Source organism: Lepidochelys kempii, chromosome 5 (assembly GCF_965140265.1).
Source record: "Lepidochelys kempii isolate rLepKem1 chromosome 5, rLepKem1.hap2, whole genome shotgun sequence".
Lineage (NCBI taxonomy): Eukaryota > Metazoa > Chordata > Testudines > Cheloniidae > Lepidochelys > Lepidochelys kempii.
Window position 1 is genome coordinate 100,443,561 of NC_133260.1, and position 16,591 is coordinate 100,460,151.

The 16,591-nt window shown below is 42.4% G+C and overlaps 1 protein-coding gene and 1 long non-coding RNA gene across 8 annotated transcripts in view; one reads left to right on the forward strand and one right to left on the reverse strand.

Moving 5' to 3' along the window:
• Positions 1-16,591, forward strand: part of LOC140911684 (uncharacterized) — a 100,646-nt gene that overhangs the window by 63,621 nt on the left and 20,434 nt on the right. The window lies entirely within an intron of this gene.
• The window catches only part of TJP2 (tight junction protein 2), a 94,280-nt gene that overhangs the window by 39,695 nt on the left and 37,994 nt on the right, over positions 1-16,591 (reverse strand). Inside the window, exon 1 of one of the 7 annotated variants that reach the window (XM_073345174.1) lies at positions 12,891-12,912. The exons of 5 other annotated variants lie outside the window; for them this stretch is intronic. The gene's annotated coding sequence lies outside the window, so the exon portion shown is untranslated. Of the gene's footprint in view, positions 1-6,673; positions 6,695-12,890; positions 12,913-16,591 lie in introns of those variants that run through there. One more of the 7 variants, XM_073345177.1, reaches the window with a different exon arrangement.

Here is a 16,591-nt window from a genome sequence, read left to right on the forward strand (position 1 = left end):
AGGATCAAAGGGAAAAGCATTTCCTATTCCGTTATAAATCAGGTTTAGGCCTTTAAAGCACTAAGGAAATTTTGCAAAAGTTTCCTAGAGTTGCTAAAACTATTTTATAGTTTAAAAAAACATCATCTAATCCTTCTCAGAGCAGGGCTCATTATCCCAGCTGAAGGAGGCTGCATCTAGGCTCCTCTTACTCTGCAGCTGAACACCACCTCCTGGCTCCTAGTGCCAGTTGTGCTCCCCTTCTGTATGCTGGGAGCCTTCCTGTTTTCTATTCTGTGCAACACTGAGTGCCCATGGTGGGGCTGGGGGAAATGAGGGAGGGGAATGTGGGAGTGAGGGGAGGGGAATGTGGGAGTGAGGGGAGGGGAATGAGATGGAGAAAAAGGGAATAGGTGAATCGCGGGGGGAAGCAGGAACCCAGCATGTGGCATCCCCTCAGCAGTAGCTGGGGTTCCCCTGTTAAGCAGGCCCATCGAACCTTTACTCTGACAAGCCCTACCCACCTACACCTGGTGCACAGAGTGTCTCTGGAATATCAGGGCAGTTCACAGTCTGTTCCTTGTAAGTCCCAGGCCTTCTTCTCAGGCCCTGGCTGTAGCTGTAGGGATGCTGTGGGTTGGACACTTGCTCTGGTGGTGGCCACACGCTCTCAGGCGCTAAGTGGTAGGACCCTTCTTCCCAGTGTCACCCCTGCCCTGTCGGGGTTACAATCCAAGCCTGGCCTGCAGAGCCTCTTGGCTGAGGCGTCTCCCTGTGCTGGGCCCACTGTCCAGGGTCCCCCTTGCTCTCCCTAGCTGCTCACCACACCCAGCTCCGGACTGCTCCAGCCCCAGCTCCACCACTCTGTCTCAGCATTGCTGCTGCTTCTGCTCTGCCTCCAGCTCCCTGGGCTGCTTCTTTGGCCCCTCTGCCTCTGGTTGCTACAGCTCTGCTCCCAGGACAGGTCTGCTCTGCAGGCTGCTTCTGTGACTCTGCTCCCAGCACTGACCTGCTTCCTGGGCTGCTTTTCTGGCCCCTCTGGCTCTGGTTGCTGCAGCTCTGCTGCCAGGCCAAGTCTGCTCTCTCTGGGCTGTGGCTCTAGCCTTGGGGCTGCAGCTCTGCTCCCAGCACAGGGTCTGCTCTCTCTGGGCTGCTTTTCTGGTCCCTCTGGATCTCGCACAGTTCTGCTCCCCAGCTTAGCGTGGGCCCCTGATTTCTCCTTAGTTCGGCCCCACTCTGTCTGACCCAAGTAAATCCAGCTCACCCAGAGGGCGGGACCTCCCGGGCCTCCTGACTCCCTGATTAGCCTGCCCGCCCTGTCATTCAGGCTGACCTGGAGCATTGGCTTCTCCCCATTGTTCCTGGGGCTATCAGTCTCAGGGTCCTGGTTTCCCATAGACGTTCCCCTTTTAGTACTGGAGCTAGCCAACCAAAACACCCCCACTGAATGTTAGTAAGGCGGCACCAGACACCTTACATATAGAGTTAAATGCTGAAACCCTAAAAATCGAATAAACAACCCCAAATCCCTCCAATGGTCCATTAGATATCTAGACATCACTTCTGTATACTGTGGGCATGATCCTCAGCAGGTATAAATCAGCACAGCTTCATGTCCCAATCCAAAGCGTGTACATTATAGACTCCATATTCCACTAGATGGTGCAATGATACAGCTATACAAGTTAGGACACTCTGACTCTCTCATATGAAGAGTTATGTTGGAAACTAGAAGTGTGTGTATGTGCGGGGGTGGGGTTAACACGCTGAAGAGAATGACAAAGCAGATTTGGAGCAGAATAATGCACACTTTGTTTGGATTTTTCTGCATATTATTTATGGCTAGTATACCTCAATATGGTGCTAGTGCAATGATAACTTTCCTTACTTATCTCTGCAACAGAGTGGACTCGAAATGTAGCTGAGTGAATAGCGTATTATAAAATTATTCAAGCTATATGTCAGAAAAAGAGGCCAATCTATGAACTTTTCTTCTTATTTCTCTACCTAATATTCCTCCAGATTGATAAAGGAGCACTTAGTATTTTACTATCCATTCTAGAGTGACTACATTTAACCTGAATTGATAAATAAATAGAAAGTCATCTTTTTTGGACTAATCTGCAGATTTTGCCACATTTTTGGGCCAAAAATACAGTGGCTATAATTTAAGGGTGAGGTTTTCACTAGCTTCTAAGGATTTAGGAGCACTAGTCCCACTGGAAGACAAATCCCACCCTACATTTTTGAAGTGGCTTTTCATCCAGCAAGCTCTCAAGTCCCATATTTATCTCTCGTCTGTCATACTGTGTATGGCTGGAGCCCAGGCTCTAAGCCATACATATGTAAGTCATACAGGGTACATCTACACTGCAAAAAAGACCCATGGCAGGAAGTCTCAGGCTCCCCTCCCTGAGTCAGCTGACCCAGGCCACCTGCTTGTTTTTTTATCCCTGTGCAGACATACCCTCAGAGTCTGGGTCAACTGACTCGGCCTTGAGCTATGGGGCTAAAAATAGCAGCGTAGATGTTTGGGCTTGGGCTGGAGCCTGGGCTACAAGATAGGGGTGCCAACTTTCTAATCACACAAAACCAAATGCCCTTGCCCCATCCGTTCTCAAAGGCCCTGCCCCCATTCACTCCATCCCCCCTTCCCTCCATCGCTCGCTCTCCCCAACCCTTACTTACTTTCACCAGGCGGGGACAGGGGGTAGGGATGCAGGGGGAAGGGGAGGGCTCTGGCTGGAGGTGTGGGCTCCAACATGAGGGGTTCAGGGTGCGGGATGGGGCTCCAGGCTGGGGCAAGGGTACGGGAAGGGGTGAGGGCTCTGGGATGGGGCCAGGGATGAGTGGTTTGGAGTGTACGAGGAGGCTCTGGTCTGAGGGTTTGGAGTGCAGGAGGGGGCTCAGGGCTGGGGCAGGGAGTTCAGAGTGCGGACTTTGGGGTTTACCACAGACAGCTCCCAGTTGGTATCCCAGTGTGGTTAAGGCAGGCTCCCTGCCTGCCCTGGCTCCGCATGGCTCCCAGAAGCGGCAGGCATGTCCGGCTCCTATGCTCAGGGGTGACCCCAGGGGCTCTGTGCGCTGCCCCTGCAGCTCCCACTGGCTGCAGTTCCGGGCCAATGGGAGCTGCAGAGCTGGTGCTTGGTGCAGGGCAGCGCACAGAGCCCCTGTGGCCACCCCTGTGCCTAGGAGCCAGACATGCCTGCTGCTTCCGGGAGCCGTGTGGAGCCAGGGCCGGCAGGGAGCCTGCCTTAGCCCCACTGCACCGCCAACCGGACTTTTAACGGCCCATTCAGCTGTGTTGACCAGATCCACGAGGGTCCTTTTTTGACTGGGTGTTCTGGTCGAAAACTGGATGCCTGGCAACCCTACTCCAAGACCCAACCTCCCCTTACTGGGTTTCAGAGCCCAGGCTCTAGCACAAGCCCGAATATCTACGCTGTATTTTTAGCCCCATAGTGCGAGACTGAGTCAGTTGACCTGGGCTCTGAGGGTATGTCTGCACAGGGATAAAGAAACATGCAGCTGGCCTGCGTCAGCTGACTCATGGAGGCGGGCCTCAGGCTGCAGCCTGAGCTCTGGATTACATTTAAATTAAATACTCGAATTCAATACTTTAAACAAAGAAAAACACAAAAAACTCACCCACCGCAAAACCATGACCTGAAAGCATTCCTACTTCTAACTGTAAGCTTGTAAAGCAACTTTTGAAAGAGACCCTATTCCTACCAACACTTACACACAGGGAATAACTTTACCTATGAGAGTAGTCCCATTGAATTCAAGTGCTTACAGGGTTGGGGCCTTGGTCTTCATTCTTACCATGAAAATGTGAGTTTGGTACTTTTTTCTGCCTGCAACCCCAGGTACAATGAAAACAGAACTCTGGGCATTTAAAATCTGAGCCAATACCTGGGCAATGGTTCTTCAAGTGAAGAAATCCATGTACACTCTTGCACCCAATTTGGAGGAGAAGGGGGAAAAAAGACTGAGTCCGATTTTTATTTTGAAAAGAATTGGAAAATGGAGATTACCTCCGAAACAGCCGAATTCTACTGTGTTTATATGTGCATCACATACCAGCACAACAAACACCCCATGTCAATATAAATAAAAGACTATTTTAAACTGGAAAAATGGAGCAGGTTGTATCCAAATATAGCTGTGATGGACACAGATCACACATACCGGAAACTTTTAAAAGTCATGACAAAAATGTGGCTTAGTTTGTTGCAGTGGCAGGTCAACCCCTAATATCTCATGCGTTGTATTTCTTCAAAACTCTAACCAAGAACCATTATAGAATTATGCTGGAATTGTTCCTCTATTTCCCCCAACAGGAAATAACCAATTGTTTAAAACCTAGACGTGGAACAACTTCAACTAAAAAAAGCAGCAGAGTTTCAGCCAATAAAAAGTTATATCCTGTTTTAAAAAATAGAGCCAAAATATTTTACATTAGTTATCTTTTATAGAGGCTCATTTCTTCCTCTTGAGAAATAAGCCTCTGGGAACTAAAACATTCCCTTTTCAAAATTTTATTCCTTTGTGTATGGTAGCTTATCATCACAGGAACTGATTGTCTGAAGTGTCCTGAGAGGTACTGGATCACTCCTGTGAAGGAAGTAGTATTTTTACAATCCTGGGCATGTTTATTTATGTCTCCATCATGCTGTTGCAGTTGCACAGAAAATAAAGAGCCTGCTTCTTGAGTTTGGGCATGCCAGGTAATACAATATTCAAATGGCTAAAGATCTGACAAAAATAGCTTGGTTTCCCTCCCCCCCTCCCTTTTTTTTTTTTAAACACACTTCTGGAATATAATGATGAGTTCACAAAGCTTCAAGATACCTGGAAAGATTTCCTGGAAATTAAATACACTCTGCTGTGTGTTGGAAAATAAATTAAGCCCCTTAAGTAAAAAAGGGAGAAGATCTAGGATTTTTTCTTTGTTAATTTCTGTTTCCTTTTTCTTGATATTCGTCCTTACCTTTATCTCATCTTGCACCACTTATACAGAACAGTATAGTATAAATCTCATTTTAAACGTACTGCAACAAGGTTGCATGATTGAAAGGACACCATAAACTTGAAGTCTAGTTAATTAAAACAAATGGTAAAAGCAGTTTCAGTTACTGCCTGTGTCTCCCTGTCAATTCTTGTGGTTTCGCAAGTGTATTTTCTAATTTTTAACATTGTTTTACTCTCCCTGTTGCTGCATAAGAGACCCCCACACAAAAACATGGGAAGACAACTTAAGGCCCCAGTCCTGCAAACACTTTCACACAAGCTTAACTTCAAGCAGGAATGTAGTCCCATTTAAGTCAGGATGCAAAGCTAAGTATGTGTTTGCAGGACCAGGGCCTAACTGATCAGGGAAAACAGCAAAACCGACTGCAGAGAGTACTGACAAGTGCACAAAAGTAAAAAACTAAGATAGAAATAAGGACTTTTCTACCCCACAACTACTTAATTCATAGACATCTTAGACGTTTACCTGCCCTTGTACCAAGTAACCATGTTCAAACAGGAGCATGGTTTTTAAACAGATGCTATCCTTGCATATAAATAAAAACAAACATGCCTCAGTTAATATAATAGCTCATGGGTGTCCATGACCCACAATAGTAGTTTAGATTCTTCTTACTCAATTGGTATGATGTCGACTACAGAACTAGATTTTCTTGCACAATGAGAGTACCATTATATTATGCCTTAAATAATAAACAAAATAATGCACGTTCCCTCTCCCCAAACAAATCAATATCCAATACTTTAAGCACTAAAATTATACCGAGCACTAGCACAGATCAGCTTCTGGCCAGAAGTTGCACCTATGCAGTTCCCATGACCCTGCATTGCCTAAATTATTATCCAAGAAGTAAAACCACTAGATCTAAAAGAACAAGTTGGGTACTGGTGTAGTACTATAAGTAACTTGATTTTTTTAAGCACAATTCATTGCTAGGATAAAACCAGGCCGGTCAGCATTTATACCTAATCATCCAGTCATAATGTAAGACAATTCAAAACAATTGTCAGTTTTTGAGCTTGGTCTCAGCCAAATTAGATTTTCTTTTCCTATTAACATTTCTCTTATCCTTTGTTCTAGCTCTATTAACAGAAGAATGATAGGCCATACCCTTCCAGGCATTACTATTGTTATAAAAGTGTTCCCCTGTAGCAATAAGAAACAGATTATAAGCCGTCAGTTTAGCTCTCTTTTCTTGACTGATAAAAGCATACCGAACAATCTCAAATTCTACACAGTTTGGACAGTCTTTATTTTACAGTGTTCAAAGACCAACGTCTGCCGCCACCCCTCTTTCCCCCCAAAACTACATACTCACCCCAGAACTTAGGGTCACAACACAGTTCTCTCCAAAAGATACATACCACATGCGAGGCAGTACCCCAATCCCATAGCATAGGTAAAGACAAAATTTTAGTCTCAACTTTGTCAACCTTGAAGGTTCTCTCTTTTGCTCAAATAATTCAGACCTTTGGAAAAAAATAATTTTGGCATTTTGACTGATGCTATCAAACGAATTTGTTAATGTATTTATATGTACTTCGACAATTAAAATAATTATGAACCCATGGAAGTACGCTAAGTCACCTCACAGAGAGGTGAATTAGAGCAATAGCCACACAAAAAACTTCTGCTATTTTTGAGAATTCAGACACTGACCTCTTTGTCTATCCTATCAACCACTGTAAACTGTGCTGCAATTGTTAGATCTTGGCAACAGCAGGCGGGGTCTAGGCAAAGGAAGAAGATAAAATTGTGAATGTGTCAGTGTGTGAGTTTGATACATTAGCAAACTCTTTACCAAACTGCTAGTTTCCATTGGTCAGCGCATTCTGCAACTATAATCAGCTCTGCCACCCTTTAACTGCTTCCTGAATTTTCATCTCTTCCTTGGCCTCATCTCACATGGATTTTGTGATCTGTGGCCCATCAAGTCAGTAGTTCAGACCCCATCCCACCCCCCAAGAAACTCTCACTTAGCTCTACTTTTCCTCCAAAGGTGTCTCAGGGGCTTGCTCTGCACATATAGAATTATAGGGTCACATTCAGCACCGACTTGTCACCCCGTTGGCTTCACTGGGATTGCACGTGGGGAGTCAGCAATGAATTTGACTCAGTCATTTATCAACTAAAACATCTACCTGGCTTCTGACGAACTGGTCCATGTTTACAAAGAAAGAATTCCCAAAGTGGTGAAAGTTGAGCCTGGTTTTACACATACCCACCAACTAACTAGGTTCAGATTGCACCGACTAAAAGCTAGATTGGGACCAAGCCCACCCCATACATGATCACATTATCCCTCATCAAGGCTATAGGTGTGGGGGCTTGGGAATGCAGGGTCTGCATACTGGCTACTCGCACTCCTCCCAAGCAGATGGGCAGAGAAAGGATGAAAGGCATGGAGCTTTGATTTTGCCCAACCTCCTATTCAACATGCCAGCTACCATGAAGCAGGAGGATTAAGTGAACCACACCCTATAAAAGCCTGCAGTAAATTAACTTTCTCCCCCATGAGCAAAGGGAAGCAGAAAAGGAACCATGACTAAATTTCCTCCCCAGGGTCCCTCCTGGAGCAGTGAACTTGCATTTCTATCCTTACCTAGCCTAAAGGCTCAATGTAGAAATAAATCTTCTGAGACAGCATCATAGGAGCATCCTGTTTATCAATTTAAAATTATGTTGATCCTTAAACTTATCCACGTTTAAACTTAGGATTCTAAACAAATAAATCACTTCAAGGGTTGCCTCCATTTGAGTGAGCTTACGGCAATATTCCATGAGAGGCTGTGAGGGCAACTCACCGACATGCTCACTCTGCTAACAGCCTCCTTAGTGCTTTTGGATGAGAGCGAGAGCAAGATATATATAAAGAGTAACGTAACAGAATGGAAAATCCAAGAATTTTCCATCCCTCTTCTCAAGGGATTGGAGAGACGGGCACGTGAGGGTAAAGTTCCCTACCAATAGGCAGGATAAAATTCTTGCCCCTCTTCAGACTGGAATGTTGCATTAATTTTCTGTTTGATCATCTTCTCTGGGCTGTCATTTCGATCACTGTTAGCTAAGCCTTACTTACAACAGGTAGTACCTATTCACACCAGTAGTATGGGACTACTGGCACGAATAACTACTGCTCACCATGAGTTAGGGTTCCAAAAATCAGTGAAAAACGCAAAATAGTGAAAAAAGCATAATAAAATGACATGACTGGGGAAAAGTGGAAATCACAGTGCCTTTCATTTGACAAACCAAAAAAGTACAGCATTTATACACAATTTTCAAAAATGAAATCCTCTGGCCTGAACCCCAGCCCTGGAACTATGAAGCAGAATATCATCAGTGAGGAAATATCTCTGATACAACAGTCCTTGACAAGGCAGGCTGATTATAAAAATAAAAATATATCCTGTTTGAGCTAATGTGCACACAGAAATCTGATCACTCAGTAACTGGTCTAACAGAAGTGCAGCCAAACAAATTAAACACTGGGCCAAGAACATACATAATTCCATGCTTGGAAAGTTAGAAGTGTTTGAAAACAGAAGATTAGAATGAAAATGTCTTCTCAGCTATGACTGTAGCATCACTATCACAACATTAGGATAAACTGAACAATAAACATAGTTCACATGCTCTTGTTAAACTAGTTATAGAAATGTAAGGTTTCAGTGACATTTGAATGCAAAACCATACTTGTTACATACACTATTGATTTGCTGAGCTATCGTCATGGTAATAATGTAAATAATTGTTTAAAAATAAATTGATATTGCAGACCATCTAAAAGCGTCCCTATTTTTACCTCTAGAGTAACTCAACTAGATGAATGCATATGAAATTGAGGTTATCCATAAAACCATCTAATTGTGGAACCAAAATATTTCACATCTCCTGAGATAGGTCCATCTCAAATAAATATTCTGAATTATGCAGAAGAACCCTGGCCATTAGATGACAACAAATAATTTCACAATAGTCAACAGATTTTGCAGTGTCAGCTTTGAAACAGAGAACAAGGTGTAATTTGAGCCAACTGCAGAGCCTGGAAGCAAGCAGCACAGCTCAAAAAAAAAAAAAAAAAAAAGCCAACAATTTACTTCTCACAGATCTCTTTGTGAAGCCTGGTATGACAGCATAACTGGATGACCTGTGTTCCCCCTGACAAGCACATGAGAGACTCACAACATTTCTCAAGCTTCGTAAGTGACATTTTACCAGATGAGAGCCTTTGAAATGCCTTGTCAACACAGACTGGAGAAGAGAGAGTAAAGGGAAGACTAACATCATATACTGCATATGTACATTATTTAAACTACAGTATAATGGAATAATATATAAGCATCTCACTTCTCGCAGCTATATCAAGAAACCATTAGATCAAGACTATCTTTTTAAAAAGCTACTGAATCTAAAAAAGGGTCAGCCATCCCAACAAGAGTTGTGAAAAACTAAAGCAATATTAGTGGCAAAAGACTACAGAATCTATAAAAAGATATTCCTTGCCATTAATTTCTTTTGTTGCTGCTGTTGACTGTATATCAACAGGATATCTGCAAGGCACATATATTGTGGAGGGCCGCTGAGGAAGCAAATATTGATAGTGGTTTTGTTTTTGGAAGATGAAGAATCACATCAGATACTGAAGGCAAAGAAAGTTTGTGGCACAGTGCAAATAAAGACAAAGGGTGAAATCCTGGTGCCACTGAAGTCAGTGGAAGTTTTTGCCACGGACTTCAACAGCTCCAGAATTCTACTCCCACCAGTGAAAGCAGTACTCAAATTTTTATCCATTTTATTAAACTCTTTTAATCTTTCTCTCCCATCAAACCCTAATTTGACAGTAAATCTCACAATTACACTTAAAATCACTAATCTAGCTTCATACATGCTGAGCTCTGAAAATATGAGGACAACAGAAGTAGATTTGGTCCTCCCTGAACTCTGGTCAGTTACAGCTAATCAGTGTTGAGGAATTTCACCAGAAGTTACCTAAGTGTCAGCAATGTACATGTAGTCTTGCAACAAATATAGGCACAGTTTACTTCTTGTACTGACATCTTCTCATGTTGAGTGTGGGATGGGCATAAGGGAGCAAGTTTCACATCCGTGATTCTCATGATGCATTTGCTCCAGCCACGGCCCATCCATGTAAATTAGAACAGTTTTGGGGCTGCTCTAACTTACCCTAGTTGGTGATGATCTCTAAGGGGCCATGCCAGTTATGAAATGGTGTAGCACAGATATGCTCTGACCCCCCCGCCCCCCAACTTGTTTCCTACACCAGGGGGAAGTTGGTGTAGTAGTTGGTTATTTGGGGTTTATGCCAGCTGAGAACTCTTCTGCAATCTGCACTGGAGAAATTCTTGGTTGGCCAGTTAGGGTCACATTTTGCCATCTAAATAGTTTGAAGTGGCTGGAAAAGACAGAAACTGTTCCATGATTCCCTAAATTAATGCAAAACTCCACAGGCCCCCTTAATACCTTGAACATGTGGTATTATTAGGTAAAATAATTCACGTAGCAAAATGGTTTCCTTACATGATAAAAAAAAAATCTGAATTCTCACAGGCTGAATCGAGCTGTGTTTTCATAACTGCTCTACAGCAGTTAATCAAAGGTTTCTATCACAGAACTTTTTTCTGAGATTTAAGGGTGAGCTATTGAGCTGAAACTCACCATAGAATGTCTTATTCCAGGAATAATTTCATTTTTGACATGAAATAAATAAAACCATTGTGCATATTTTGCAAAGTGTGAAAGCAATTGTTGTATACAATGCTAATCTCTAGATTTCAGATCCCAGTGCTACCAACAGACACTGTGGCTGTGCAAGGTCAAGCTTCAACACTCGCCTTGACCAGTGTAGCTCTAATCGCGCCTAGAGGGACCACTCCTAGGGATAAGATCATCAGTCGGTTCTCACAAGGGTTTGTGTGTCTGTGCTCAGTCTAGCAGCACAGGTACCAACCACTGTAGTTATTTGTGTTACAGTGGGCCTCCAAAGACTCCACATCAGGATTGTGTACAGACATATTATGAAAGATCATCTCTTCTCCCAAAACTACAAACTTCATTTAGAAAGATGAAACAAATGGGTGCAGCAGACAACAAAGAGAGTAGGATGGGGAGAATAGGGTAACAGCAATGGGGGCACAGCATTACACAGATTACTTATGTATATAATTTGAATGTTTCAAGGGTGGTTTTTATTTTATTTTAAACAGGAAAGAAAAATAAAATGATAGTTCAGGTGACAGCTGATGTGTCCTCACTACTATACTGACATATTGTATACTTATTAAAAACAAAACAAAATAAATCCTACCACAAAACATACAGGAAATGGTCTTAGACTACCAACTGATTTCAGAAATCACTAAACAAGCCAACATATGGAAGTTACTTTTATTTACTGTGGCCCTTGGTCATATTTTAACTGGGGAACTAGAGATAAACTGTATTTCACACTGATAATCACCTGAGCCCCCAAGTCCCACAGTCCATTTATATTAAAAACAAAAAAGAAAGTTAATTGTATGACACTTAAGTTAGTTATTTTAGTTTGGAAGAGTGAAAAAAAAGCAAATACTTTTACATGAAATGTAAAAGTTATTTTCTTTCTTTTTAACAAAAATTAAAGTTAATGGCTTACATGTACAGTAGTTCTCTACTCCCAGTAAAGACCTACTTTTGTCCAGAGCACAAATATGTTTAAAAATACAGAATGCATGAAGTCAAGCAATTGAAGTTGAGTCTCAGACCAAAAAACCAAACCAAAACATATTTTAGAGCATTCCAGGAAGGATGTTAACGACAATAAAGCCCATTAGGGTTTGATTTAAACTGAAAATCCAGGAATGTCATAATCCTTCAACATTAACCCATGCTGCTGCTAAAGAGTTAGAAAATATAGATCTACAACTGGTGGAGCAGAACAAATCAGCCTAACTCAGGCCCATAATAACTGGAAACTTTTTTTCTCATATCCACAATTCCTCTGTTTGTATAGTTTAAAGCACCATGCAAACCTATAGCGCCACGAAATTAACAAAGCAAATGCATCCCCAAGGGAGTTTCACCACCAATGGGGGAGGAAAACAGGGCCAGGGCAGCATTTATGTCAACAAAGGGAGGATATTGTTGTTACAAAAATTACCATTGTCAACAGTCAAGTAACTTCATAGTCAGCTTTTTATTCATTGAAAGAATTATTGCTATAGATGTAACTGTGCCTGCCAACTGAGACAGTTCCAGCTACAGCAGGGCTGAGCAGATCAGCATCTCTGCTATAGTCCCCTGAACTCCTTACAGGTTCACAGAACCCCCTTAAAAGAGGGGGGGGGCAAGGGAGAGAGAGAGAGAAATTATCCCAAAAGAGACACAAACTTACTCCGAGCCATACTGAGAGCTCCCGCCCAGGGTCCAGCAAGTGATCTCCTCTGGCCAGCATCTCGGAGGTATCACAGTTGTGAGGGGAGAGGCAGACACACCCCACCCCAACCACCCTTTTGGGGTGGCTTGTCTCTTAGCTGCACTTTACTAGGCTAAACAAACTCAGGCTCTTTAGGCTATAATTTCCCCGAGATCCCACCCCCAGAACCCTCTGCACCCTCCGCCGGTGCTGTTAATCCCAGAGCCACGATGCAACTGTAACTAAAAGCCCTTCCATCCCCAAGTGCGACCACCCTGGGGCACCACACTATACTGTACGTCACTACCATTTTCTGTGCACGGGGTGTCGCTTCACCACATACATCTCCCTGTTTTACAACAGCTTTACCCTACGGGGAAGTGGACAAAAGAAGCCTCCCTGAGCTGAATGGAAATCAGGCTGGAAGGGAAGTAGGGATGGGTGAGGATATTTGTTACAGACCTGTTCCCTCCCCCCTGCAGGTCCAATTGGTTTGCTCCTGGTGGAACCCTGTGCAGCTCCCATTGTAACATTTCTTCTTCCCCCTTAGAAGTTCAGAGAGAGCCGCCTGCGGGGAATTAATTGTTCGCTTTACGCCTCACACGATGGGAGGAGGGAATCGAATTAGCCATTCAATGCACCAGCTCCAGAAATGCTGCCCCCTTTCAGATCAGGTGACCCCATTTCTAAGGAAGTTTGCAAAGTAATTAGACTGCTGCGCACAGAGACATACTGTCCATCAAGCCCTGGCCCCGGTTATACTGAAGTAGGAAGAATAGCTGAGTCAGAGACAGAGAAGCTACTCATGAAATCCCAGGCCAATAATAGGACTTTGTACTATTAGAGCCATCCCAAAAGATGACCTGAGAGCATTTCACAAACATTAACCAATTAAGCTGTACAACGACGCTGGGAGGTAAGGAAGTATTTACATTCCCACTGGCTAGGGAAGTATTTCCTAGTTTACAGATGGGGAAACAGGTGCAGAGAGGTAAAAGGACTTGCCAAAGGTCAAATAGGAAGTTTGTGGCCCTTTTATTAGCAGAATATTTACACTCATCATATGAAGCCTAATCTAAATTTGACTGGTTATTTATAGCTTATGGGTTTTGGGTTTTTTTTGTTTTTTTTTTAAATGACTCAGTCACTCAAAAGTTTTGGCACATTTCTAGTCTATAAAAACATTTCCCCTTCTCTGCCTCCCTGAAAATTCATCGTTTCCAGGACTTCCTTCCCATTGCCCAAAGCTCACTTCGTTAATCAATAGCATCCACTGACTGTAATTAAATGTATTCCTTTTCCCTGCCACATCTGGGGATTTCTTTTTCCTGATTTGGATCATTATACCTCCCTAGATTTTCAAAGCCCCTCCTGAATGACTATAATAAATCTGGTAAAACTTCATTTTTGAGCAACCCATTCATATTCACAGTGGCTAGCATCTGTGATCGCTTTTTTCCTCTTAATAAAAAGAAGTAATCTTTTACTAGAAAAGGATATTATGTATTCAAGATCTACATTGGAAGACTGAGACTTTTAGATGGGCAATAGTGTTACTGGAACAGTGTCTAATCTTTTATTATATATGTTTTAAATAATTTCTGAATAATTCACTGTTGCCCCACTTTCCACAAAGTAATATCTTGCAACAGCAGAGATCTCAACATTATAGTTTTCGTGCCAAACACAGATATGTTATGCCTGCCTAAATGTAGAAAGTTTGATATTTCTTCCTAATAAAAGGAGTACTTGTGGCACCTCAGAGACTAACAAATTTATTTGAGCATAAGCTTTCGTGAGCCACTGTAGCTCACGAAAGCTTATGCTCAAATAAATTTGTTAGTCTCTAAGGTGCCACAAGTACTCCTTTTCTTTTTGCGGATACAGACTAACATGGCTGCTACTCTGAAACCTTCCTAATAAAGTTTGTCATCTAAAATGGTACTTTTCTCCCTATCCAGAACAAACACAAATAAAACAAAACAAAATGCTTTACTCATGGACAGCTGTTTTATATGTAAACTTTTACATTAATTCAGAAATTAAATGGGCTAGTACAAGGATAAGAAAAGCAAGCAAGGAGAAATCTATGGCCAGCAGAGTTGAGGACTGTCACAGGGCATGGCTCCACTCCCGCCTTCTCCCCTGCAGAAACTGTATGGACTGCAGTGGTTGTGCATTCACTGTACCCTTTTATTTCATTTATTTTATTTATTTCCCTCCACTATTTCTACAACAACCCCTGTGAACAATCTATTTACAGCACCAACTCTGATTTTGGGCCTTCTCCCCAGGACCTGAGGGGAACAGAGGTCTCCCACCCTTGAGGCCTCCATGTTGCTGAGCTCAACTAGCCCTAGTCCCCTCTCCCTCCTCTTTGACATGTCCTTCCTGCCTCTTTATCAGCCTTGGTCTGATGGGGCAAATTGGCTCCTCCTCTCATTCAGCTGGCCAGCCCAACTGTCTGATTACCCCCATCAGCTTTCTTAAGGGGAACTAAATTAACATGTGAATGATTAGAGTGTAGGCTCACCAGTTCACCCCCTGCACTCTGTCACAGGACAAATTAGGAGTTTTAAGAATCCCAAGAATGGTATTGGTCCATTAGTAGATGTGAATGGTAGAATTCTCAATAATAATGCAGAAAAAAAACCCCAAATATTTATTGAACACTTCTCTGTTCTGCATTGGGTGTGGGAAACAGATAATATTGTCTCATCACATGCTGATGGTAATACCCTTTCAATTCCACTAGTACCTCTATAGGATGTTAAACAGAAGCTACTAAAGTTAGACATTTTTAAATCATCAGGTCCAGATAACTTGCATCCAAGAGTTTTAAAAGAGCTGGCTGATGATCTCACTGAACCGTTAATGTGGATTTTCAATAAGTCTTGAAGTACTTTTTTTTTTTTTTTAAAGGGCAAAAGAGATGACCTAGGTAATGATAGGCCTGTCAGCCAGACATTGATCCTGGGCAAGATAATGGAGTGGCTGATAACAGGACTCAATTAATGAAGAATTAAAAGAGGGTAATGTAATTAATGCAAATCAACCTGGGTTTATGGAAAATAAATCCTGTCAAACTAACTTTTTTTTTTTTTTGTGAGATTACAATTTTGGTGGATAAAGGTAATAGTGTTGACATAATATACTTAGAAGTCTTTAAGCCATTTGACTTGGTATCACATGATATTTTGACTAAAAACCTCAGTCAACATAAAATTAACATGGCACACATGAAATGATTAAAAACTGGCCAGCTGATAGGTTTCAAACTTGTAATGGTAAATGGGGAATCATTAATGAGCAGGTGTATTTCCAGTGGGGTCCCACAAGGATCTGTTCTTGGCCCCTTATGCTATTTGACATTTTTAATCAATAACCTGAAAGGAAACATAAAATTATCACTGATAAAGTTTTCAGATGATACAAAAATTGGGAGAGTGGTAAATAATGAATAGGACAAGTCACAGATACAGAGCAATCTAGATCACTAGGTAAACTGGGCACAAGCAAACATGGGTTTTAATACAGCTAACTGTAAATGTATACATCTAGGAACAAAGAATGTAGGCCATACTTACAGGATGGGGGGACTCTATCTTGGAAAGTAGTGACTCTGAAAAAGACTTGGGAGTTGTGATGGATAATCATCTGAATACAAGCTCCTAGTGTGATGCTGTGGCCAAAAGAACTAATGCAATCCTTAGATGCACAAACAAGGGAATGTAGAGTAGGAGTAGAAAGATTATTTTACCTCTATTATAGAGCTGGCGCTAGGCATAAGCAGACTAAACAACTGCTTAGGACATTGAGCCATTCAAAGGGGCCACCTATTAATTATTAGTATGTGGGGTGGGGGCAAGATATTCCTGCTTCGGGCCCCCAGCTGGCTAGCACCAGCACTGCCTCTATATTTGCCGCTGGTGCAACCATTGCTCAAATAATGTGTCCAGTTCTGGTGTCCACAATTCCAGAAAGATGTTGATAAATTGGAGAGGGTTCAGAGAAGAGCCAGAAGAATGATTAAAGGATTAAAAAACATGCCTTACAGTGATAAACTCAAGGAGTTCCATCTATTTAGCTTAACAAAAAGAAGGTTAAGGGGTGACTTGATTACAGTCTATAAATATCTACATGGGGAACAAATATTTAATAAT